The 25,515-nt window shown below is 35.6% G+C and overlaps 1 protein-coding gene across 2 annotated transcripts in view; it reads right to left on the bottom strand.

The window, feature by feature from the left end:
• The window catches only part of METTL15 (methyltransferase like 15), a 232,421-nt gene that overhangs the window by 102,654 nt on the left and 104,252 nt on the right, over positions 1-25,515 (bottom strand). The gene's annotated exons all lie outside the window — the stretch shown is intronic.

Raw genomic sequence — 25,515 nt, 5'->3', positions numbered from 1 at the left:
TGAAGGGAGAAATAAAGATGTTCTTTGAAACCAACGAGAACAAAGACACAACATACCAGAATCTCTGGGACACATTCAAAGCAGTGTGTAGAGGGAAATTTATAGCACTAAATGCCCACAAGAGAAAGCAGGAAAGATCCAAAATTGACACCCTAACATCACAATTAAAAGAACTAGAAAAGCAAGAGCAAACACATTCAAAAGCTAGCAGAAGGCAAGAAATAACTAAAATCAGAGCAGAACTGAAGGAAATAGAGACACAAAAAACCCTTCAAAAAATTAATGAATCCAGGAGCTGGTTTTTTGAAAAGATCAACAAAATTGATAGACCGCTAGCAAGACTAATAAAGAAGAAAAGAGAGAAGAATCAAATAGACACAATAAAAAATGATAAAGGGGATATCACCACCGACCCCACAGAAATACAAACTACCATCAGAGAATACTACAAACACTTCTACGCAAATAAACTAGAAAATCTAGAAGAAATGGATAAATTCCTTGACACATACACCCTCCCAAGACTAAACCAGGAAGAAGTTGAATCTCTTAATAGACCAATAACAAGCTCTGAAACTGTGGCAATAATCAATATCTTACCAACCAAAAAATGTCCAGGACCAGACAGATTCACAACCGAATTCTACCAGAGGTACAAGGAGGAACTGAAACTATTCCAATCAATAGAAAAAGAGGGAATCCTCCCTAACTCATTTTATGAGGCCAGCATCATCCTGATACCAAAGCCTGGCAGAGACACAACTAAAAAACAGAATTTTAGACCAATATCCTTGATGAACATTGATGCAAAAATCCTCAATAAAATACTGGCAAACCGAATCCAGCAGCACATCAAAAAGCTTATACACCATGATCAAGTGGGCTTCATCCCTGGGATGCAAAGCTGGTTCAACATACGCAAATCAATAAATGTAATCCAGCATATAAACAGAACCAAAGACAAAAACCACATGATTATCTCAACAGATGCAGAAAAGGCCTTTGACAAAATTCAACAACGCTTCATGCTAAAAATTCTCAATAAATTAGGTATTGATGGGACGTATCTCAAAATAATAAGAGCTATCTATGACAAACCCACAGGCAATATCATACTGAATGGGCAAAAACTGGAAGCATTCCCTTTGAAAACTGGCACAAGACAGGGATGCCCTCTCTCACCACTCCTATTCAACATAGTGCTGGAAGTTCTGGCCAGGGCAATCAGGCAGGAGAAGGAAATAAAGGGTATTCAATTAGGAAAAGAGGACGTCAAATTGTCCCTGTTTGCAGATGACATGATTGTATATCTAGAAAACCCCATTGTCTCAGCCCAAGATCTCCTTAAGCTGATAAGCAACTTCAGTAAAGTCTCAGGATACAAAATCAATGTACAAAAATCACAAGCATTCTTGTACACCAATCACAGACAAACAGAGAGCCAAATCATGAGTGAACTCCCATTCACAATTGCTTCAAAGAGAATAAAATACCTAGGAATCCAACTTACAAGGGACGTGAAGGACCTCTTCAAGGACAATTACAAACCACTGCTCAATGAAATAAAAGAGGATACAAACAAATGGAAGAACATTCCATGCTCATGGGTTGGAAGAATCAATATTGTGAAAATGGCCATACTGCTCAAGGTAATTTATAGATTCAATGCCATCCCCATCAAGCTACCAATGACTTTCTTCACAGAATTGGAAAAAACCACTTTAAAGTTCATACAGAACCAAGAAAGAGCCCGCATCGCCAAGTCAATCCTAAGCCAAAAGAACAAAGCTGGAGGCATCATACTACCTGACTTCAAACTATACTACAAGGCTACAGTAACCAAAGCAGCATGGTACTGGTACCAAAATAGAGATCTAGATCAATGGAACAGAACAGAGCCCTCAGAAATAATGCCACATATCTACAACTATCTGATCTTTGACAAACTTGAAAAAAACAGGCAATGGGAAAAGGATTCCCTATTTAATAAATGGTGCTAGGAAAACTGGCTAGCCATATGTAGAAAGCTGAAAATGGATCCCTTCCTTACACCTTATACAAAAATTAATTCGAGATGGATTAAAGACTTACATGTTAGACCCAAAACCATAAAAACCCTCAAAGAAAACCTAGGCAATACCATTCAGGACATAGGCATGGGCAAGGATTTCATGTCTAAAACACCAAAAGCAATGGCAACAAAAGCCAAAATTGACAAATGGGATCTAATTAAACTAAAGAGCTTCTGCACAGCAAAAGAAACTACCATCAGAGTGAACAGGCAACCTACAGAATGGGAGAAAATTTTCGCAACCTACTCATCTGACAAGGGCTAATATCCAGAATCTACAGTGAACTCAAACAAATCTACAAGAAAAAAACAAACAACCCCATCAAAAAGTGGGCAAAGGATATGAACAGACACTTCTCAAAAGAAGACATTTATGCAGCCAAAAAACACATGAGAAAATGCTCATCATCACCAGCCATCAGAGAAATGCAAATCAAAACCAGAATGAGATACCATCTCACACCAGTTAGAATGGCCATCATTAAAAAGTCAGGAAACAACAGGTGCTAGAGAGGATGTGGAGAAATAGGAACACTTTTACACTGTTGGTAGGATTGTAAACTAGTTCAACCATTGTGGAAGTCAGTGTGGCGATTTCTCAGGGATCTAGAACTAGAAATGCCATTTGACTCAGCCATCCCATTACTGGGTATATACCCAAAGGACTATACATCATGCTACTATAAAGACACATGCACACGTATGTTTATTGCGGCACTATTCACAATAGCAAAGACTTGGAACCAACCCAAATGTCCAACAACGATAGACTGGATTAAGAAAATGTGGCACGTATACACCATGGAACACTATGCAGCCATAAAAAATGATGAGTTCATGTCCTTTGTAGGGACATGGATGAAACTGGAAATTATGATTCTCAGTAAACTATTGCAAGGACAAAAAGCAAATACCACATGTTCTCACTCATAGGTGGGAACTGAACAAAGAGAGCCCATGGACACAGGACGGGGAACATCACATGCCGGGGACAGTTGTGGGGTGTGGGGAGGAGGGAGGGATAGCATTAGGAGATACACCTAATGCTAAATGACGAGTTAGTGGGTGCAGCACACCAGCATGGCACATGTATACATATGTAACAAGCCTGCACATTGTGCACATGTACCCTAAAACTTAAAGTATAATAATAATAAAATTAAATTAAAAAAAAAAAAAAGAAAAGAGGCCTGTAGAATGAGCCCTGAAGAAGAAGAAATATTAGGGCAAAAGAAGGCACACGTGAAGAGTTTGAGAAGGAACAGTACAGACAGGAAAAAAAAAAAAAATCCAAATAAAATCATTTGAAGGAATAAGGAAGTAGTCAACTATGGCACATGACGCTGATGGCTTATGTGTTTATCTAAGTAGAGAAATGAGAACTAACCACTAAGTTTGGCATTGTGGATATCACACTGGAGTCTCTGACAAGAGGGGTTTTGGTAGAGTTGTGGGGTGGGGCAGTTGAAAGCCTTATCTGGGGTAGTCTAAGAAAGAATGGAGGGAGAGGAATTCAAAACAGTGAATATAGACAACTGACGGCATAACTACAAAGGAGAAGTATTCCTCACCACTCATGTATTTATACTTGGATGTTAGCTGAGTGACTGACTCCAAATTAATAAAAGCAGGAGAAACAACTGTTATGGTAACAATAATTAGCATTTATTTAAATAATTATTATTTTATCACTTATATCTCACTCACCATAAGGAAGATGAGGTGACTGAGGCTTGGAATAACTTGCCCAACAATAGAGAGTTAAGAGGGAAAACTGAATGTAGTGTTATATTCCAGGGAGACTTTTATCCTTTAAGTTAAAAAAAAAAAATTAGCCACAGTCCATATATGAGTATTTGGATGTCACACAAGGAAAACAAAAAAAGCTAATGGTTTACAAAAACAAAGAAATGTAATCATTTATACAAGCAAAATTACTTTAAACATATATTTTCATATTCTGTCTTATAAGTATTCTGATTACTTCCAAAGGATTCTACTAGCATTACTATACAAAGCTTTGGTCTTCTTTTAATTATTATCTATGTTATTAAGCAGTATATTATGTCCTAAAAATTGAGTACAAAGGAGAATTCTTGATTTATAGTGCACTCCGTATTTGGCATTTATATTCACTGCATTTAAGAATACAAATGTACATTTTAAGCCACTCAAAATAAAACTATATTCATGAAATTAGATGTGATTCCTTAATGCGATAAGATTGTTAAGGGCATAATTAAAAAAAAAAAAGGCTAATTTTGTTGTCCACTTCAATTCCTTGCATACAGGTAGATAACTTTTTGAAATTCCAAGCTTAGACTAGCTCTTATTCTATTTTTCTTCATGATGTGTATGCTGCTATATTAATAAAAGAAAAAAAAATGGGTCAAGCCCTGTTAGATATTCAGAGTGTAGGTGGAAATCCTTTGACGAGCTTTCTGGGGATGCCTCTAACATGGGAGTAGCTGTTGAGACTCCAGGAGAAAAAGATAAAATTCTGTCAGTAGCAATATCTCTTACAAATAAACCCTTTCACACCCACTAAAAAGGAGGTTAGAAAGGTGCCTGAAATCTAGCAATTAACCAATATCATTGCAAAATTTTAGTATAGAGAATCCTACACTGGGCCTACACATTGCACACAATATGTTCCTTTTAATATACTTGCTGATATGAAAAATGCTAGAAGACACAAAATAAATAAAAGTGTTCATATAAAAAGTACTTTTTAAATTATTCTATGAATCCTAATATCTTTATTGTATAATAACTATTATATACTATACTTTTTCTTTCAAAGAAAAAATTTTTATGTATAGGAGTTTGCATGCCAAACATGAATTTTTTAGATTCAGTGAACATAGATTAGTATTATTCAAAAATAAAATGTATTTATAATATAGAGTATCTAAACATCTTTTTCTAGTGATAATATATATAATTCCCATAGAGATTCCCTTGGCACAGGACTGCAAGTGGAAATAGTAGAGAAAACTAGTTTCTCCACAGTAAAAGCTAGTAGTAAGGATTTTGAGCCCACTGGAAGATAGGATATGGTATATCTAATCAGGGTTTATCACTTAACATTTCTACACAAATACTTCCTGAGGAAGTGAATCTGCAGTTTAATCCACAATTCTCTCTAGAACTTAGATCTAGACTTATAACGTATTTTAAAGAGTAGTCTGGATATTTTGAAAGGTTCTATTTACATTGTAAAATGCAAATTAAGATAAACTCAGCCCATTATATCTAATTTCTATTTTACACATTTGATATAGAAAATGAAAAAATCATCATCCATCCATTTATTCATCTAGCCATCCATCCATATGATATTGAGTATGTACTATGTGCCAGGGACTATACAAAGTTTTGAAAAGTACAAAGTCTGTTAAGATATAGCAATACTTCAAGAGCATATAACATATGGAAGTAAACCAAGAGAATGATGAAAAGTTTGGATAAAGGTAGCACAAGGTGTGCTGAGGAACAGAAGAGAAAAATTTAAATCAAATTGGAAGTATCTGGATGATTTTGCAGAGAAAATAGTGCTAAGTCTTGAAACATAAGTAGGATGAATAACACTAGGTAAATAAACAGCACATAGACATGAAGAGAGGTATGACACAACATTGTGAGTTAATGTGAAAGTAGTTTAGATTTCAAGGAGGGTATGAGAAGACTGTTGTAAAGTTATAAGAGATGAATCTAGAGAAAAGAAAGGCCATATCCTCAATGGCCTCCTGCGGTAAGCAGAAAAGTTTAACTTTATTATGAAAGTAATGGTGCACCATTGAAAACTGTAAGAATTTTACCATAGGAAAAAAAGCCTGTTTTACAGAAGTATTCCTTAAATAGCTAACTTAACTTGATCAATGATATCTTAATCAGCAATATCTTATTATTTTATTTGTCCTATGAAATGTCCATAATGTGTCCTATCTAATGAGTACTCTTCCTTCTTGTAATTATTGGTTGTAATGGTATTTTATTTAAATAACATAGTTATTCCATGCTATTTAAAGCATACTGCCTTGGTATTTAATGTTTTTGGGTCCTGACACTTATCTTAAATAAATACTTGTTAATTATCTGTCTTTCCTGATAAAGAAGGCATTATGTTGACCTTTTTATCCAGCTGTAATACCAGAATATGATTTAATATCTGCCCCAAAACAGTGTCTGGAATTGAATTAAATGAGTAACAATGCTAACAGAGAAAATAAGAATGTATATTCCTCAAATAATTTAAGTTTGAATTTAGAATATGTTTGGTATTTTCCCTGCCAGGAGATCTACTTACCTGATCTCATAGAGGTTTACTTGTCTATCTATTAGATAATGAGCTTTATCTTGTGGTACAGAGGCCTTATCTTGAGCTTCTGAGCATTCCCCATGCCAAGTCTATTTCCCCATACACAGCAGGCACTAAAATGTACATTGAATTGTGCATTAAATTTAGATTGTATTCTCTCAGGAAAAAAGGAATAAAATACTAAAGTAGATAATCCAATCCAGCAGCTGTTTGTCTCAGTTTTACTTTAAATATCAGGCAAAAATGGGGGGGTGTCGAGAACAGGAGGATTATACATGTAATTATAGCAAACTCATTTGACTTAATTAGTTGATGATTTAGAGAAAATACAACTATTGTTTTCACTCTTTTAATAACTCAGAAGCCCAAACATGAAGGGTTCTACTAAAATTTTCTCATATGTAATAAAATATGTCTCTAAATATGTATTATTTACCCAAGATAAAATGAAGTCTTTCTAGGTATAGTCATTCTTGTACTGAACAAGCTGCTATTCTTATCCTGTACCATATGGATATGTTCAAATGACGTAGGCAATAAAAATGGATTATCTCAAGTTTGTGAAGAGGTAATTCATTTTCTCATAGTTATCATAATATAAATATCATTTGCATTTCAAATATACACGTTGACTTTCATGAATCGGTTTTGAAACTTATAAGCCAAATATTCTAAGAATAAATATACAATAGTACTTAGGAATGGATGCAGGGGTGTTAATTATAATACATAGGTCTATACTTAAATTTGTATTTGTCAAAAGAGAAAAAAAGAGTTTACTTAAAATAAACACAGATTTTGTCTCCTCATGTCAGTAATAAGCTAAATAATCAACAATGAATGTAAATATACAGGTAATGAAGGGGACTCAAGATTTAGCCTTGCAGAATTTTCGGGCTTCAGAACAAGAAATGGCTAAAAATTAAACCTTGTACCTTCTTTACTGAGAAAAAAGTAGCTTCCAGAAAGCCAGCAGCATATGAATATAGAAGGAGAGGGTCAAAGAATAGAAGACAGATAAGAAAGAACTTCTGATTGGTTGATGACATTTGTATGATATTAGTTATTTTTATCTGAAGTCAAGAAGTGATGGAAAAATCACAATCAATAAAAAATAAGTCTGGGGTTAAAAGAAGACAATAATACAGCTCAGTGCAGCAGTGTCTGTAATTGTGACAGGCTGTCTCAGTCCATTTAGGGTGCTATAACAAAACATCTTAGACTGGTTAATTTATTGAAACAGAAATTTATTTCTCATAGTTCTAGAGGCTGGGAAGTCCAAGATCAAAATGCCAGCAGACTCAGTGTCTGGTGAAGGCATGTTCTCTGCTTAAAAGTGAGCCTCTTGCTGTGTCCTCACATGGCAGAAGGACAAAGCAGCTCCCTGCAATCTTTTATAAGAGCATTAATTCCATTCGTGAGGGTAGAACACTCATAACTTAATCACTTCCCCAAAGGCCTCACTTCTTAATACTATTAGGTTTCAACACAGGAATTTGGGGGAGACACCAATATTCAGACCATTGCACATGTATAGCCTTCAGTATTTACACTGACAAGGGAAGAAAGTCTATAGCAAAAGGCAGATGCCAGAGCACTTTGCAAGGTGAGGGAAGTTGAATGCAGTGTCCCAGGCCTCAAATCTTAAAACAGTTCTATCTGTGCATATTAAGGAACCAAGCAGGTAAAGACAGGAAATAATTGCCAATCATCATCTTGGTGTATGCCAATGAAACTTTCCAAAATCTTAGCATAATGACAATAATAATTAATATAACTACATATTATCTTACATAATTCTAACAAAGCAACTATAAATAACATTTATTAAACAATTTTATGATAAACAAATTGCATAAACTTATTTAATATTCATAACATCCCATGAGGTAGGTATTAATAGTACCTCATTTTAAAGGTATAAAAATATAGACTTAGATTAAGTCATCGATCTAAAAATCTCATAGCTAGAAAGAGGCAGAACTAACACTCTAAATCAAGACTGTTTGACTCTAAAATCTAAACTACTTTCTCACCTGTGGGGATGGACATTTGAAATAAGCCAGATCCAGATGAGTTCAAAGAGGGAGAAACCAGCTAGAAATAAAGAAGTTTCAGATACCTTGTAAGTCTGCAAAGTTTTTGGCAAAAAATTAAAAATTAAAAAATAACATATCCAAGCAGGGATATGACATGTTAGACACAGTTTTTGTCTTCAATGAACATTTAATATACAACATGAACAATATATGTGGAATGTAGTCAAATAGCATGGTGGTTTTCAAAAAATTTTGATCAAGACACATAGTCAACAATAAGGTTTAACTGCAGTCACATACACACAGAAACTTACAATACATACGTATGTATATGTATATATGTATACATAAAATGCTTTCATTAGAAACAACACTTAATTTAACTTCATATGATGTACTATGATATTCTTATTCCATTCCATTAAAGTCTGATCAGGACCCAACAAAATGATTTCATGACTCATTAAAAAGATATGCTAGACAGTGTTCTAAGCCTAATCCTATCATTTCTAGGAAGTATGTACTATTATTATTTCCATTTTTAAAGATGAGAAAACTGAGTAGCAGAGTGGTTAAGTAACCTATTCAAAGTTTTACAGTGAGTAAATAGCAGAGCTGAAGTTAAAAAAAAGCTCAGCAGTCTGGTTCCAGAGTTATATGGAAAAGAAGGAAAAGAGCAGTCAGATACTAAAGCAGATAAGCCTTGAGGTAGACATGAAAAAGCCTTACTGATTACACACAAGGGAGGAGATTCTGAGGAAAAGGTAATTACCGAAAGTCTTCTGTGAGAATAAAAATATACTGCTGGACTTGAGAACACGGTAAGACTGAACTTACTCCTTGTCTCCTTCCTTATACTGGCTAAGTCAGAAGAATGGGAATTCTTGAGGGTCTTACAAAATTTAATGTCACAATATTAACTTCAGTTTCACTTATAAACACAAAACATACTTTTATCTTGGAATAAATTGTTTTAATTATTTAAAATACCATTAAAACGGGAAGCCAGAGATCATTAAAGCAAAGTAGAATTTCTAATAGAATGATCAGGAAACAAAAATCTAGGCCCAACTATCCTCAGCTTTCAGATACAGCAGCAATTCCTAGCCTTCTAATTGATCTCACTGAATCCTTTCCAATTTTTCCCTCCTCCTACCCATTCTTCACACAAACAAGAAGACTATTCTTTTAAAAGTGCAAATATGATCATGTCAGTTCCCTGTTTCAAAAACTTTGGTGCTTTCCCTTTGTTCTTAAGATGAAGTCCAAAATCCCTAACAAGTTCCTGTATAGCCTAGCCCTAACTTATCCCTCTGGCCATTCCTCTCCCTTTCTATCATCCATTCACATTACAGTTCTTTCAATACGCCATTCTCATTTCTGCCAAAGATCTTTGAATATTCTGCTTTCAACACTTCAATTCTCTCTCTTGCCAGACCAGCCCTCCCTCCTTCACCCAGCTAACAATCATTGATCTTTCAGGTTCTAAATTGAATTCAAATACTCTGGAAGTCTTCCTAGATGTTCTAAACTAGATTAGATCCTGATATCATATTCCTTAGATCATACGCTACTCATTCATAGCCATGATCACAATTTTAATTAAGTAATTAGTTGTAAAATTATCTGTTTTCTGTCTAATTTCTGCTTACATTGTAAACTCTATGAAGGCACAGACTATAGGTCTTAATCCCTCTGGAACCGTCAGAACTAGCAGATTGCCTGAAAAGTAGATAGTATAATACATGTTTATGGAATAAACATATATTCCTCAAGCCTCGGGACTATGTTTGGTAGACTAGAGTCAAGTTTTACCTCCTCAAACAAACAGCTTCAGCTTACAAGGCTAACATCTCCTGAGCGAAAGTTATATTTAATAACATTAAATGGGGCAAAATACAATATCCTGTTTTAGTAATGTTTGTGTTACCAAAAATAATGAACAGATAACAGATCATCATCAATAGTTCAAAATGGTCTAGTTAATTTTTCCAAGTTGTCTTTTTTCATACTTGTTTATATTTGTGACAATTCTTTCACTTTGACAGTGTATGACAGAACTGACCTCCCAAGGTTAGTAAGATTAATAACAACTGTGTCTCATATCTAATCCTAAAAGTCTAAATTTTAGGTAGATAGGGCTGTTTAAGATCATGTATTCTTTTATAAGATTTTTACACTGGCCTTAGGGTCAAAATGCCTGGGTTTCAGTCTTGACTCTGTTCAACAATGTGACTAAATTGCTTCTTGAATAATATTGTAGTGGTGTAGAAAGAATACAAGCAGCAAACCTGATGCTATGAGTTCGAGACTTGCCATTGCTCTGGCTTCCTGTGTAAATTTGACCAAAAATTTAAAATGGTGGCTTAAAATAAAGAAAAGGAAAATGATCAACTTCAAGTGCTAGAAAATAAGACTACGTGGGTAGTTCAGAAGATATTATATCATATGAAAAAATATTTTTGTAACTCTCTAATTATATTACTATGTTAGCTGGCTTCCCTCTTTTTGCTCCACAATAATATAATTTGTTTGTTTAATCTTTTCTGAAAACAAACAAAACAATGGAAGTTCAAATTGTATAAATCACTAAAAATAGTCCCCAAGGATATGGCAGAATACAGAAAACCTACCTCTTCTTACCAAATGTAAATCTGAACCCTGATTCAAGGCAGTGCAGTGAGTTAGGAAAAAGGTTAAGAATGTTCCACTCACACCCATTGCCTCAGAGACACAAGAGAGCACCAGGAGGAACCTACTCCTCGATGTATATACTCTGTTCACAAATAAAACATATAAATAAAATGACAAGAGAAGAAGAAATAAAAAGGATTTGGCAGAAAGGAGAAAGTCAACAAATTAAATAAGAAAAGATTATATAAGAAAAGATAACTTCTAATTAGCTGAATTAAAACTTGGACAATATTGACAGTAAAAACCATAAACAACACTATAGAAAATAAAATCCTTAACCCAGAGAATAATCTCAAAGAGATTTTGCAGAATACTGCAGTAAATAGCTGAAAACACTAAGAGATTAAATCAAAGACATGCAGGACAGATAATATACATCTAACCAACAAATAATGAGGGCTCATAAGGATAGAAAATAGAAATAAGAGTAGAGAGGTTACTCAAACAAAAAGTCATCTTTGTAGATGAAAGACCTGATCCACGGGACAAAAATTGTGCATGGAGTAGACAGAAAATTAACTAAAAGTGACCAATCAGTAATATTTCTTAGTATAATTTATAAATATCAAAAATTTTCAAAGAATTATATCTAATAAGCATCCAGCCTGGGGGTGAAAAGAACAAGTGAGAAACAGACTTCCAAGAAACAGAAAAAAAAAAAAAAAAAAAAAAAAAACTGGGTTGACCTCAGACTTCTCCACAATACTACAACCAGAAGAAAATGAGTGATATCTGTATACTCTATCAAGTCATGAGAAATACTGTTTTCTCAGGTAAACAAAAGCTCAGATGTATCCTTTCTGCATATTTATAGAAAAACTACTTAAAGATGTAATCAATTGACTGAGACATGAACCCACATAAGGAATGCAAAATGGAATTGAAAGTATTATAAAAAGGCTAGTAGGCTCACTGAAATAAATTAAAATGGCCTAACTATAAAGAATTATTTTAGATAATACAGCCAAAACTGTAAATGCTAACTAACAATTATCGTAAGAGTAGACATTAATATCTAAATCCCAAGATAGTATTTAAAGAGCCAAGAAGTAGGGTAGCAGAAGAAAAAATACAAATAAAGGAGTATTACTTTATCACCTTACATGATGGTGGTAAATCAATAAATATTATTTTAAAAGCATACTTTAAAAAGTGTTTAAATACTTTTTATCTTAAAAAATACTAAAGTCAGTGATGAATAAATTAAAAAAATAAAAGGCATGTCACTAAATCACTAGTGAAGAGGTAAAATCAAATACATATGATGGACATAAGAAATTATAAAAGTTCAATAAAACACAAAAATTAAAAATACAAAACAAGATAACACCAGTGTATCCTGATATAATTACCCTTTTACAGAAAACACACTCAGATTTGTTTATGCAAAACAAAACAGATATTCACTATTTATTAAATCATCAACAATATGAATATAGGTAACAGTATATAAGAATTAGGGTTCTAATAAGTTATAATTATATGATAAAAATACCCTACAACCAATACAATTGTGTGTTTTAAAATAATCTAATGAAAGAGGAATGTGCTGATAATATATAAGTAGAATCCATTTAGCAAAATATATATCCATGTGTCATATATGAACATATATGCATAGATAACCAAAGTAATTAGAAGGAAATATTCCAACCTGTTTACGTTGCTGTTAGTTCTATGAATTATTTTAATTTTTTTCTTAATACTTTCCTGCATTTTTTTAATTTTAATTAAGAAAAAAATTCACCAAGAAATACAAAATACCAGAATAAGTGGAAAGATATATCAGGCTTCTGGAATGGGATACAGAATAAAGATGTCAAATGCAGTTATGCATTTAATACAATTAACCAAAATGGATTTTAAACTTTGCCATGATATTCTAACATTTTAGAAGTACAAAAAGTGAAAGTGTCCAAAAAAAAATTCAAACAGGAAAGAGTATACATAATCAAATACTGACGATTAGAAAGATGGGAGTGAAAAACGCAAAATCACTAACCCTGATTACCTAAAGTGGTAAAATTACGGGTGAGTTTATATTTCTATATTATAAATTTACCCCAGTATGCATATCTTCTTTTATAAAATGTTGAAAATAAGAGTTCATTATATTTTTGGAAACAACTTAAAATTATAGTGAAATGATGGAATGATTTTTATTTTCTGTATACATATCTATATTCTCTAAACTTAGTATACATAGTATTATTCCTAAATTCAGAAGATAAAAAACTTTGATTTTTAAAATTGTCTTCCAATATCCATCTTCCACTACGTTAAAAAGTCAACCAACACCTCACTGCTCCAAGTTAAATGTGTTTCCTCTTATACAGTCTTCAGAGGCAACAGCAAAAAGTTTCAGTCTTCAAACAACAGGTGATCTGACATGTCATCTTTTCTTAAAGAGCTAAAATGGGTTAGCCTGAAACTCAGCCTTCCCATGAATTGCTCGGTTTTCTGTTAAAATGTTAGTTTCTATTTCTGACTTAGTTTTGACAGAGTAAAGGACATGGGATTTTTTAAGAGAAACTTAACTCCTCTTTTAGAATAACAGCAAAATAAATAAAAGAAAAAAATTACTGTTTCTTCAAAACGTGTTTACTTTAAAATGACAAAATGTTTCATTCTGTGCCCTACTACAGGTTGCAATTACATAAATATTTTTAAGAATATATGTAATCTACCTATCCATCCTTTCAATCAACTATCCATCGATCCATTATTCCCAGAAATACTCACAAACACAAATTTGTGTTTTTATTTCTCATGCATACTTTATTTTATTACTACATACGTGGATATTAATAAATTATATATATAGTATAACTCTGAATTTTCTATTTTGCATAAATATGCAGAGATGTAGTCATAAAATCTCTGGGTTTTTCTTAATCATTATTTTATCTTTCCCTGAACCTCCCTCCATTGTTAATCCTGTCTTTTTCAAGTTTTCCATGATTATATACACACAAGCGATGTATATATAAAGTTTGTAGGAAATGTAAAAACATGTTTTCTTAGATATTCTTTTACTCAGATGGAATAGATTCTGGGCAGATTATGTGTTTTATATTAAAAGATGTCCACCCAAAATAGATGAAAGTACCCTTTTCTGCATATCCTCACTAGCAAAATTATGTTTTTCAGTATTATACCATTATTATTTTGATTGCCCTCATTATTACTACTGAATTGGAGCATCTTTTCACAGTTTAATCTTCTATGAATCACCTTTCTGTATGTTTTGTTGTCTTCTCTCTAGTTTTGTAAGAAATTATCCTATATAGTAGATATCAATCTTTTTCCTACCTTCTATATTACTAACATTTATTTTTCAAATTTGCTGTTAGAAATTACCAAACTATTCTTGCCATGGGTTTACTAAAATTACATAATCATATTTATTTTATAGATTTATGATTTCTAGTCTTAAGAAGTTTCTCAGAGGGTGGTTCCAAGTTGGCTGAATAGGAACAGTTCCAGTCTACAGCACCCAGTGTGAGCAAAGCAGAAGACAGATGATTTCTGCACTTCCAACTGAGGTACTGGGTTCATCTCACTGGGGATTGTCGGACAGTGGGTGCAGGACAGTGGGTGCAGCACACCGAGCATGAGCCGAAGCAGGGCGAGGCATCGCCTCACCCTGGAAGTGCAAGGGGTCAGGGAACACCCTTTCCTAGCCAAGGAAAGGGGTGACAGACAGCACCTGGAAAATCAGGTCACTCCCACCCTAATACTGCACTTTTCCGACGGTCTTAGCAAACAGCACACCAGGAGATTATATCCTGGGCCTGGCTCAGAGGGTCCTACACCCACAGAGCCTCGCTCATTGCTAGCACAGAAGTCTGAGATCAAACTGCGAGGCAGGGAGGGGCACCCGCCATTGCTGAGGCTTCAGCAGGTAAACAAAGCGTCCAGGAAGCTCGAACTGGGTGCAGCCAACCGCAGCTAAAGGAGGCCTGCCTGCCTCTGTAGACTCCACCTCTGGGGGCAGGGCATAGCCAAACAAAAGGCAGCAGAAACCTCTGCAGACTTAAATATCCCTGTCTGACAGCTTGGAAGACAGTAGTGGTTCTCCCAGCACGCAGCTTGAGATCTGAGAACAGACAGACTGCCTCCTCAAGTGGGTCCCTGAACCCCTAGTAGCCCAACTGGAAGGCACCCACCAGTAGGGGCAGACTAACACCTCACACGGCCGGCTACCCCTCTGAGACAAAACTTCCAGAGGAACGATCAGGCAGCAACATTTGCTGTTCACCAATATTCGCTGTTCTACAGCCTCCGCTGCTGATACCCAGGCAAACAGGGTCTGAAGTGGACCTCTAGCAAACTCCAAAAGACCTGCAGCTGACGGTCCTGACTGTTAGAAGGAAAACTAACAAAAAGAAAGGACATCCACACCAAAACCCCATCTGTACATCACCATCATCAAAGACCAAAGGTAGATAAAACCACAAAGATGGGGAAAAAACAGAGCAGAAAAACGGAAAATTCTAAAAATCAGAGCACCTATCCTCCTCCAAAGAAACGCAGCTCCTCACCACCAATGGAATACGGAGAATGACTTTGACGAGTTAAGAGAAGAAGGCTTCAGACGATCAAACATCTCTGAGCTAAAGGAGGAAGTACAAACCCATGGCAAAGAAGTTAAAAACTTTGAAAAAATATTAGACAAATGGCTAACTAGAATAACCAATGCAGAGAAGTCCTTAAAGGAACTGATGGAGCTGAAAACCATGGCATGACAACCACGTGACAAATGCACAAGCTTCAGTAGCCAATTCAATCAACTGCAACAGAGGGCATCAGTGATGGAAGATCAAATGAATGAAATGAAGCGAGAAGACAAATTTAGAGAAAAAAGAATAAAAAGAAACAAACAAACCTTCCAAGAAATATGGGACTATGAGAAAAGACCAAATCTACATCTGATTGGTGTACCTGAAAGTGATGGGGAGAATGGAACCAAGTTGGAAAACACTCTACAAGATATTATCCAGGAGAACTTCCCCAATCCAGCAAGGCAGGCCAACATTCAAATTCAGGAAACACGGAGAATGCCACAAAGATACTCCACGAGAATAGCAACTCCAAGACACATAACTGTCAGATTCACCAAAGTTGAAATGAAGGAAAAAATGTTCATGGCAGCCAGAGAGAAAGGTCTAGTTACCCACAAAGGGAAGCCCATCAGACTAACAGCTGATTTCTCGGCAGAAACTCTACAAGCCAGAAGAGAGTGGGGGCCAATATTCAACATTCTTAAAGAATTTTCAACCCACAATTTCATATCCAGCCAAACTGAGCTTCATAAGTGAAGGAGAAATAAAATACTTTACAGACAAGAAAATGCTGAGAGATTCTGTCACCACCAGGCCTGCCCTAAAAGAGCTCCTGAAGGAAGCACTAAACATGGAAAGGAACAACCAGTACCAGCCACTGTAAAAACATGCCAAATTGTAAAGACCATCGAGGCTAGGAAGAAACTGCATCTACCAATGAGCAAAATAACCAACTAACATCACACTGATGGGATCTAATTCACACATAACAATATTAACCTTAAATGTAAATGGGCTAAATGCTGCAATAAAAAGACACAGACTGGCAAATTGGATAAAGAGTCGAGAACCATCAGTGTGCTGTATTCAGGAAACATCTCATGTGCAGAGACACACATAGGCTCAAAATAAAGGGATGGAGGAAGTTCTACCAAGCAAATGGAAAACAAAAAAAGGCAGGGGTTGCAATCCAAGTCTCTGATAAAACAGACTTTAAACCAACAAAGATCAAAAGAGACAAAGAAGGCCATTACATAATGGCAAAGGGATCAATTCAACAAGAAGAGCTAACTATCCTAAATATATATGCACCCAATACAGGAGCCCCAGATTCATAAAGCAACTCCTCAGAGACCTACAAAGAGACTTAGATTCCCACACAATAATAATGGCAGACTTCAACACCCCACTGTCAACATTAGACAGATCAATGAGACAGAAAGTTAACAAGGATATCCAGGCAGATCTTTCCTGCTTTCTCTTATGGGCATTTAGTGCTATAACGCAGGTCTGCACCAAGCGGACCTAAAAGACATCTACAGAACTCTCCACCCCAAATCAACAGAATATACATTCTTCTCAGCACCACATCACACTTATTCCAAAATTGACCACATAGTTGGAAGTAAAGCTCTCCTCAGCAAATGTAAAAGAACAGAAATTAGAACAAACTGTCTCTCAGGACACAGTGTAATCAAACTAGAACTCAGGATTAAGAAACTCACTCAAAACCTCTCAAATACATGGAAACTGAACAACCTGCTCCTGAATGACTACTGGATACATAACGAAATGAAGGGAGAAATAAAGATGTTCTTTGAAACCAACAAGATCAAAGACACAACACACCAGAATCTCTGGGACACATTCAAAGCAGTGTGTAGAGGGAAATTTATAGCACTAAATGCCCACAAGAGAAAGCAGGAAAGATCTAAAATGGAAACCCTAACATCACAATTAAAAGAACTAGAGAAGCAAGAGCAAACACATTCAAAAGCTAGCAGAAGGCAAGAAATAAGTAAGATCAGAGCAGAACTGAAAGAGATAGAGACACAAAAAACTCTTCAAAAAATCAATGAATCCAGGAGCTGGTTTTTTGAAAAGGTCAGCAAGATTGATAGACCGCTAGCAAGACTAATAAAGAAGAAAAGAGAGAATAATCAAATAGACGCAATAAAAAATGATAAAGGGGATATCCCACTGATCCCACAGAAATACAAAGTACCATCAGAGAATACTACAAACACCTCTACGCAAATAAACTAGAAAATCTAGAAGAAATGGATAAATTCCTTATCACATACATCCTCCCAAGACTAAACCAGGAAGAAGCTGAATCTCTGAATAGACCAATAACAGGCTCTGAAATTGAGGCAATAATTAATAGCTTACCAACCAAAAAAAGTCCAGGACTAGACAGATTCACAGCCGAATTCTACCAGAGGCACAAGGAGCAGCTGGTACCATTCCTTCTAAAACTATTCCAATCAGTAGAAAAAGAGGAAATCCTCCCTAACTCATTTTGTGAGGCCAGCATCATCCTGATACCAAAGCCTGGCAGAGACACAACAAAAAAAGAGAATTTTAGACCAATATCCTTGATGAACATCGAAGCAAAAATCCTCAGTAAAATACTGGCAATCTGAATCCAGCAACACATCAAAGAGCTTATCCACCATGATCAAGTGGGCTTCATCCCTGGGATGCAAGGCTGGTTCAACATACACAAATCAATAAACGTAATCCAGCATATAAACAGAACCAACGACAAAAACCACATGATTATCTCAATAGATGAACAAAAGGTCTTTGACAAAATTCAACAGCCCTTCATGCTAAAAACTCTCAATAAATTAGGTATTGATGGGACGTTATCTCAAAATAATAAGAGCTATTTATGACAAACCCACAGCCAATATCATACTGAATGGGCAAAAACTGGAAGCATTCCCTTTGAAAACTGGCACAAGACAGGGATGCCCTCCTCTCACCACTCCTATTCAACATACTGTTGGAAGTTCTGGCCAGGACAATTAGGCAAGAGAAGGAAATAAATGGTATTCAATTAGGAAAACAGGAAGTCAAATTGACCCTGTTTGCAGATGACATGATTGTGTATTTAGAAAACCCCATCGTCTCAGCCCAGAATCTCCTGAAGCTGATGAGTAACTTCAGCAAAGTCTCAGGATACAAAATCAATGTGCAAAAATCACAAGCATTCTTATACACCAATAACAGACAAACAACCAAATCATGAGTGAACTCCCATTCACAACTGCTACTAAGAGAATAAAATACCTAGGAATCCAACTTACAAGGGATGTGAAGGATCTCTTCAAGAAGAACTACAAACCACTGCTCAACGAAATAAAAGAGGATACAAACATATGAAAAAACATTCCATGTTCCTGGGTAGGAAGAATCAATATCGTGAAAATGGCCACAATGTCCAAGGTAATTTATAGATTCAATGCCATCCCCATCAAGCTACCAATGACTTTCTTCACAGAATTGGAAAAAACTACTTTCAAGTTCATATGGAACCAAAAAAGAGCCCACATTGCCAAGTCAACCCTAAGCCAAAAGAACAAAGCTGAAGGCATCATGCTACCTGACTTCAAACTATACTACAAGGCTACAGTAACCAAAACAGCATGATACTGGTACCAAAACAGAGACATAGACCAACGGAACAGAACAGAGCCCTCAGAAATAATGCCACATATCTACAACCATCTGATCTTTGACAAACTTGACAAAAACAAGAAATGGAGAAAGGATTCCCTATTTAATAAATGGTGCTGGGAAAACTGGCTAGCCATATGTAGAAAGCTGAAACTGGATCCCTTCCTTACACCTTATACAAAAATTAATTCAAGATAGATTAAAGACTTACATGTTAGACCTAAAATCATAAAAACCCTCAAAGAAAACCTAGGCAATACCATTCAGGACATAGGCATGGGTAAGGACTTCATGTCTAAAACACCAAAAGCAATGGTAACAAAAGCCAAAATTGACAAATGGGATCTAATTAAACTAAAGAGTTTCTGCACAGCAAAATAAACTACCATCAGAGTGAACACGCAACCTACAGAATGGGAGAAAATTTTTGCTATCTACTCATCTGACAAAGGGCTAATATCCAGAATCTACAATGAACTCAAACAAATTTACAAGAAAAAAACAAACAACCCCTTCAACAAGTGCGCGAAGAATATGAACAGACACTTCTCAAAAGAAGACATTTATGCAGCCCAAAGACACATGAAAAAATGCTCATCATCCCTGGCCATCAGAGGAATGCAAATCAAAACCACAATGAGATACTATCTCACACCAGTTAGAATGGCGATCATTAAAAAGTCAGGAAACAACAGGTGCTGGAGAGGATGTGGAGAAATAGGAACACTTTTACACTGTTGGTGGGACTGTAAACTAGTTCAGCCATTGTGGAAGTCAGTGTGGTGATTCCTCAGGGATCTACAACTAGAAATACCATTTGACCCAGCCATCCCATTACTGCGTATACACCCAAAGGATTATAAATCATGCTGCTATAAAGACCCATGCACACGTATGTTTATTGTGGCACTATTCACAATAGCAAAGACTTGGAACCAACCCAAATGTCCACCAATGATAGACTGGATTAAGAAAATGTGGCACATACACACCATGGAATACTATGCAGCCATAAAAAATGATGAGTTCATGTCCTTTGCGGGGACATAGATGAAGCTGGAAACCATCATTCTCAGCAAACTATCGCAAGGAGGAAAAACCAAACACCGCATGTTCTCACTCACAGGTGGAAACTGAACAATGAGAACACTTGGACACAGGAAGGGGAATATCATACACTGGGCCTGTTGTGGGGTGAGGGGAGGGGGAAGGGATAGCATTAGGAGATATACCTAATGAAAATGATGAGCTAATGGGTGCAGCACACCAACATGGCACATGTATACATATGTAACAAACCTGCACGTTGTGCACATGTACCCTAAAACTTGAAGTATAATTTAAAAAAAGAAGTTTCTCACTCCTAGATTGTGTATATAGTCTCTCCAATTTTCTCATAGAACTTGTATATTCAAATTTTCACAATTTTTTCACACCATCTAGAATTTATTCTTGAATCCAAATTTTAAAATGGGTCTATTTTATTTTCTTCAAGTCTGACAGGCATTGTAACAGCACCATTTTTTAATAATCCACCATTTTCTCAATGAATTAAAGTATTTTAATCTTCAGTTAAATGCCTTTATTTAGCAGAATCAATTTTTGGATTATTTCCTCCATTAATCCACTTGCCTATTCTTGTATCAATATTGTATTTATTCATTGCAGTGATTTTATAGTGCAATCTTATATCTAGTAAGGCAGGTTTCCTCTTACTTTTTAATTCAAAAAACACCTCGTCACTTTTTGTCCCATACAAACTAAGGATCACATCATCCAAATTTAAAAAACAAAGTAATTTACATGTAGAATACACGTATATATTAATTTTGGAAGCATTAACTTTTTATTTGTATTCTTTCTGATCTGTCTATCCTTTCATGCATGCATCCATCCATCCATCCATCTTGAGACAGGATCTTGCTCTGTCACCAAGGTTCGAGTGCAATGTCGTGACTACGGCCCACTGCAATCTCAGCCTCCTAAGTACCACCACAACTTCCTGAGTACCTGGGACTACAGGTGCACACCACCATTTCTCTGTAAGAAACGGTATCTCACTATGTTGCCAGGACTGGTCTCTTAACTCCTGGGCTCAAGAGAGCCTCCTGCTTTGGCCTCACAAAGTGGTGGGGTTGCAGGTATGATCCTCTTCACTCCATCCTCTTTTTATAATATTAATTCTCTCTACTTCAAAAGAAATATGTATTCCCTTTTGTTCAAATCTTCTTGTATGCCCTTCAAAAAAATTATAGTTTTCTTTCACTTGGAAGTGTGCGCTTGGTTAAATTTATTACTAAATATTTTATACAATTTTAGGTGCTTTTGTGAATAGAATATTTTTTCCCATTTCCCTTTCTAGGTACTGTTGGGGCTCAGAAAACAATAGCCCCAAGTGAAGGCCTAAGAAGCAGACTTAGGAGCAAAGTTACCTTCTGACCATCTCTTTCCCTGCTGTCTCTCATTCTCCTCAGAGGCGAGCCACACTAGAATCCCTCTTCTCCAACGTGGGTCATAGAAACCAGAACCCATTTCCTCCAAAGCCAGCTTTAAAGCCTAAAATATTACTCTAACCTTCCCCATAGAAACCAGAACCTTTTTTCTCCAAAGCCAGCTTCAAAGCCTAAAATATTACTCTAACTTCCCCCACTTCTTTTTGTGTAATAGAATAAATGGCCATAAAGAAATTAAGACCCTCATTCCACAGGGGTCCTACCTTCATACCCAGCAGAAAGGAATGTTGCATAGAGCCTTATTGAGTTCCCCCAACTCAGTCAGTTAGCATTAGACCATATATCCTTTTTGTCCAATCATAGTTCTACATGCTCTCCATACTTTATTGAATTTCAGCATAAAAAATGGATAGTTCTGTCTATATCTTTGCATCTTCTTTCTGAAGGCTCTTGTGCCACGTAAAACTATGTCAAATAAATTTGTTATTCTTTTCTCTTGTCAACCTCTCTTTGTTATAGGGGTATCAGCTGTGACCCTTATGCTGGAAAGGAAAGGGCTTACTTCCTTGTTGTCCCTAGAGTTCTTCTATTCTGAATAGAGTTTTAAATTTTTAGCTAAACATCTTATCATCTTACGAATTTTATAAGTATTGGGGTTTTTAACTATTCAGTAAATCATTATAAGAAGAATATTCTAACCTTCCTTTAGCCTTTGTCAGACCTTCAAAAAATATTGAGAAATACTATTTATAGAAGTTAAATCCTATTTACATCCTAATTTTGTCTTAAATAGTTATAGTATTTCAAATTTTAGGAAAATAATTACTGCTTGTCCTTGATTGAGAATATTTTACATTGAAGTAGTTTCCTTATATTTAACAGAAATTTAAATAAGAATAGCTAGCTGATTATTGTCATGCTTATCAACCTATCGTTGATTAACTACCTGACATGGAACATCTCATCTTCATGAAATAAACTTCAATAGGCCACGGGTATTACTGTTTTAATTAAATAACAGGTGAATTAGATATACTAGTACTTCCTTTTCAATTTTTGTATTTCTATACTTCAGCAAACTTAGACTTTTTTCCTTTTTATACTATCTCTATCAAGATTTGGTATTAGGCCAGGCATGGTGGCTCATACCTATAATCCCAGTCCTTTGGGAGGCTGAGGTAGGATCATCACTTGAGCTCAGGAGTTCAAGACCAACCTGGGCAACACAGGGAGACCTCATCTCTACTAAAAATAAAAAATTAGACAGGTGCATACCTGTAATCCCAGCTACTTGAGAGGCTGAGGCAGAAGGGTCACTTGAGCCCAGGAAGCAGAGGCTGCAGTAAGCTATGATGGCATCACTGCACTCCAGCCTGGGCAACAGAGTGAAAACCTGTCTCCAATAAAAAAAAGATGGGTATTAAAATTATGCTAAATCCATAATGTTAACTGAAATAACTTTCCAAATTTACCATGGTCAGGATTAGTGTAAAAGGCATTGCTTTGGCCGGGCGTGGTGGCTCACACCTGTAATCCCAGCATTTTGGGAGGCCGAGGCTGGTGGATCATGAGGTCAGGAGATCGAGACCATCTTGGCTAACCAATGAAACCCTGTCTCTACTAAAAATACAAAAAATTAGCCAGGCGCGGTGACAAGTACCTGTAGTCCCAGCTACTCGGTAGGCTGAGGCAGGAGAATGGTGTGAACCCGGTAGGCAGACCTTGCAGTGAGCCAAGACAGCGCCACTGCAGTCCGGCCTGGGCGAAAGAGCTAGACTCCGTCTCAAAAAAAAAAAAAAAAAAGGCATTGCTTTTTCCTATTTTTTTTTTTTTTTTTAAGAATTAGATAATGCAAATCCATTTGGTCAGGGTGCTTTTTTCTACATACTTCAGTTACCTTCTAATTTCTGTTATGGTAATGACATTCAAATTTTTTAACTATTAATCAAGTTTTAATAATTTATATTTTATTAGGATATCATTCATTTCATCTAGGTTTTGCAAGTTACCAGAGAATTGCATTTTATTATCTTATGATGAACTTATCTTGTGTCTATGGTTGGTCTTCCCTCTCAATCTTAATCACACTTTTTCTCTCTAGAAATCAGGCTCAAAAGTGATTTTGCTATTTCCAAAGACTGAGCTCTTGTGATTTCTTTATCCTTTCCATTTTTTTCTTCTTTTTTTGTTTATAGTTTCCTTGATTCTAGCTTTTATCTGTACTAATTCCTTCTTCTTGGCTTACTCTGATTTGTTTCCTTGTTCTTATCTAATTTATTATGTTTGACAAAGAAATCATTTTGTCAATGAAATAATAAAAGTCTCAAGATTTGAGTGAAGGCAGTAATATTTAATAAAATGAGGCTAGGGATTAGAATACATGTCCCAGGTCTGTCCCCATAAAGTCGCTTATGCCTTTTAGCAAATCACTTCATCTATCTGGCTAATAGTTTCCACATCTACAAACTGAAAAGAATATACACCTGATAGTTCCTGTTAGGTTAAAAAAAAAATTACACATGGTAAAATTTGTAAACTTTAAGCTACATTTGAGAAAGTGGGGTGTTTAAAGGAATAAGAGCCATTGAAATCACTGGATTGGGAATCATTGCTTAAGAAACAACAATAACTTAGGAGAATTCAGTTTTTCTGTGACAGTAAAGTATGACTGGCCCTCCTTATCTTTGGATTCCACATCAGTTGATTCAACTAACTGCAGATCATAAAAAAAGATAGGGTCATCTGTACTGAACATGTACAAAACTTTTTTTTTCTTGTCACTATTCCCTAAACAATAAAGTATAACAACTGTTTAAACAGCATTTACTTTGTATTAGGTAAGTAACTTAGAGATGATTTAAAGTATATTGGAGGATGTGTGTAGGTTATATGCAAATACTGCACCATTTTATATAAGGGAATTGAGCATCCATGGATTTTGGTATCCGCTTCTCCTCAGGTACAAAGGGACTGCTGTATAAAAGAGGCCTATACTTCATGAATGTTCACATCACAACCAAGTGAACTCATACAACGTTTCACAAACATGAATGCTCTAATAAAACATCTTCTTAAAGAAGGTGTACCTAAGTTACACTGCAGAAAACAGATAGATTTAAAATATTAAAAATTAGTACCATGTCATTAAACCACATCTTCATATTATTCTTGGAAGAAATGAAATAATCTGGGGTCAAATGGTAGGTTTCAGGGACTCCATAAATCCTATGATCTTGTAAACAAAAGCTTATGTGTATTTATTTATAGTTTTATGGGGAGAGTTAATCACATTCATTAGATTTGCAAAGAGTTTGGGACCAGAAAGAGGCTGTAAATACTATTCTAGATGACGAATCAAACTTTCTATTCTTAGTGTCTGATTAAACTTTTCCATGGTCATACTTTTGGAACTTCACCAAAGAGACCATTTCGTTGTTGAATAGCTACAACTAGTAAAAACTCTAGTCCACATCAAGTCAAAACTTCAAATTTTGATGTGAACTACAGTTCACATCAAGTCAAAATTACCTCTCAAATTCCCATCTATTTTCTTGACTCCAGTCTCTGATGAATGACAGAATAAAACAATTTCCCATTCCTGAAAACAGCCCTTTATGTATTTGGAGAGAGCCATCTTAGCTCCAAGATATTCTTCTCTTTTAAAATGATGGCTTTAAACAACATACCA

The sequence above is a fragment of the Nomascus leucogenys genome, chromosome 15, assembly GCF_006542625.1.
Source record: "Nomascus leucogenys isolate Asia chromosome 15, Asia_NLE_v1, whole genome shotgun sequence".
Lineage (NCBI taxonomy): Eukaryota > Metazoa > Chordata > Mammalia > Primates > Hylobatidae > Nomascus > Nomascus leucogenys.
This window is presented reverse-complemented; position numbering and strand designations above follow the sequence as displayed.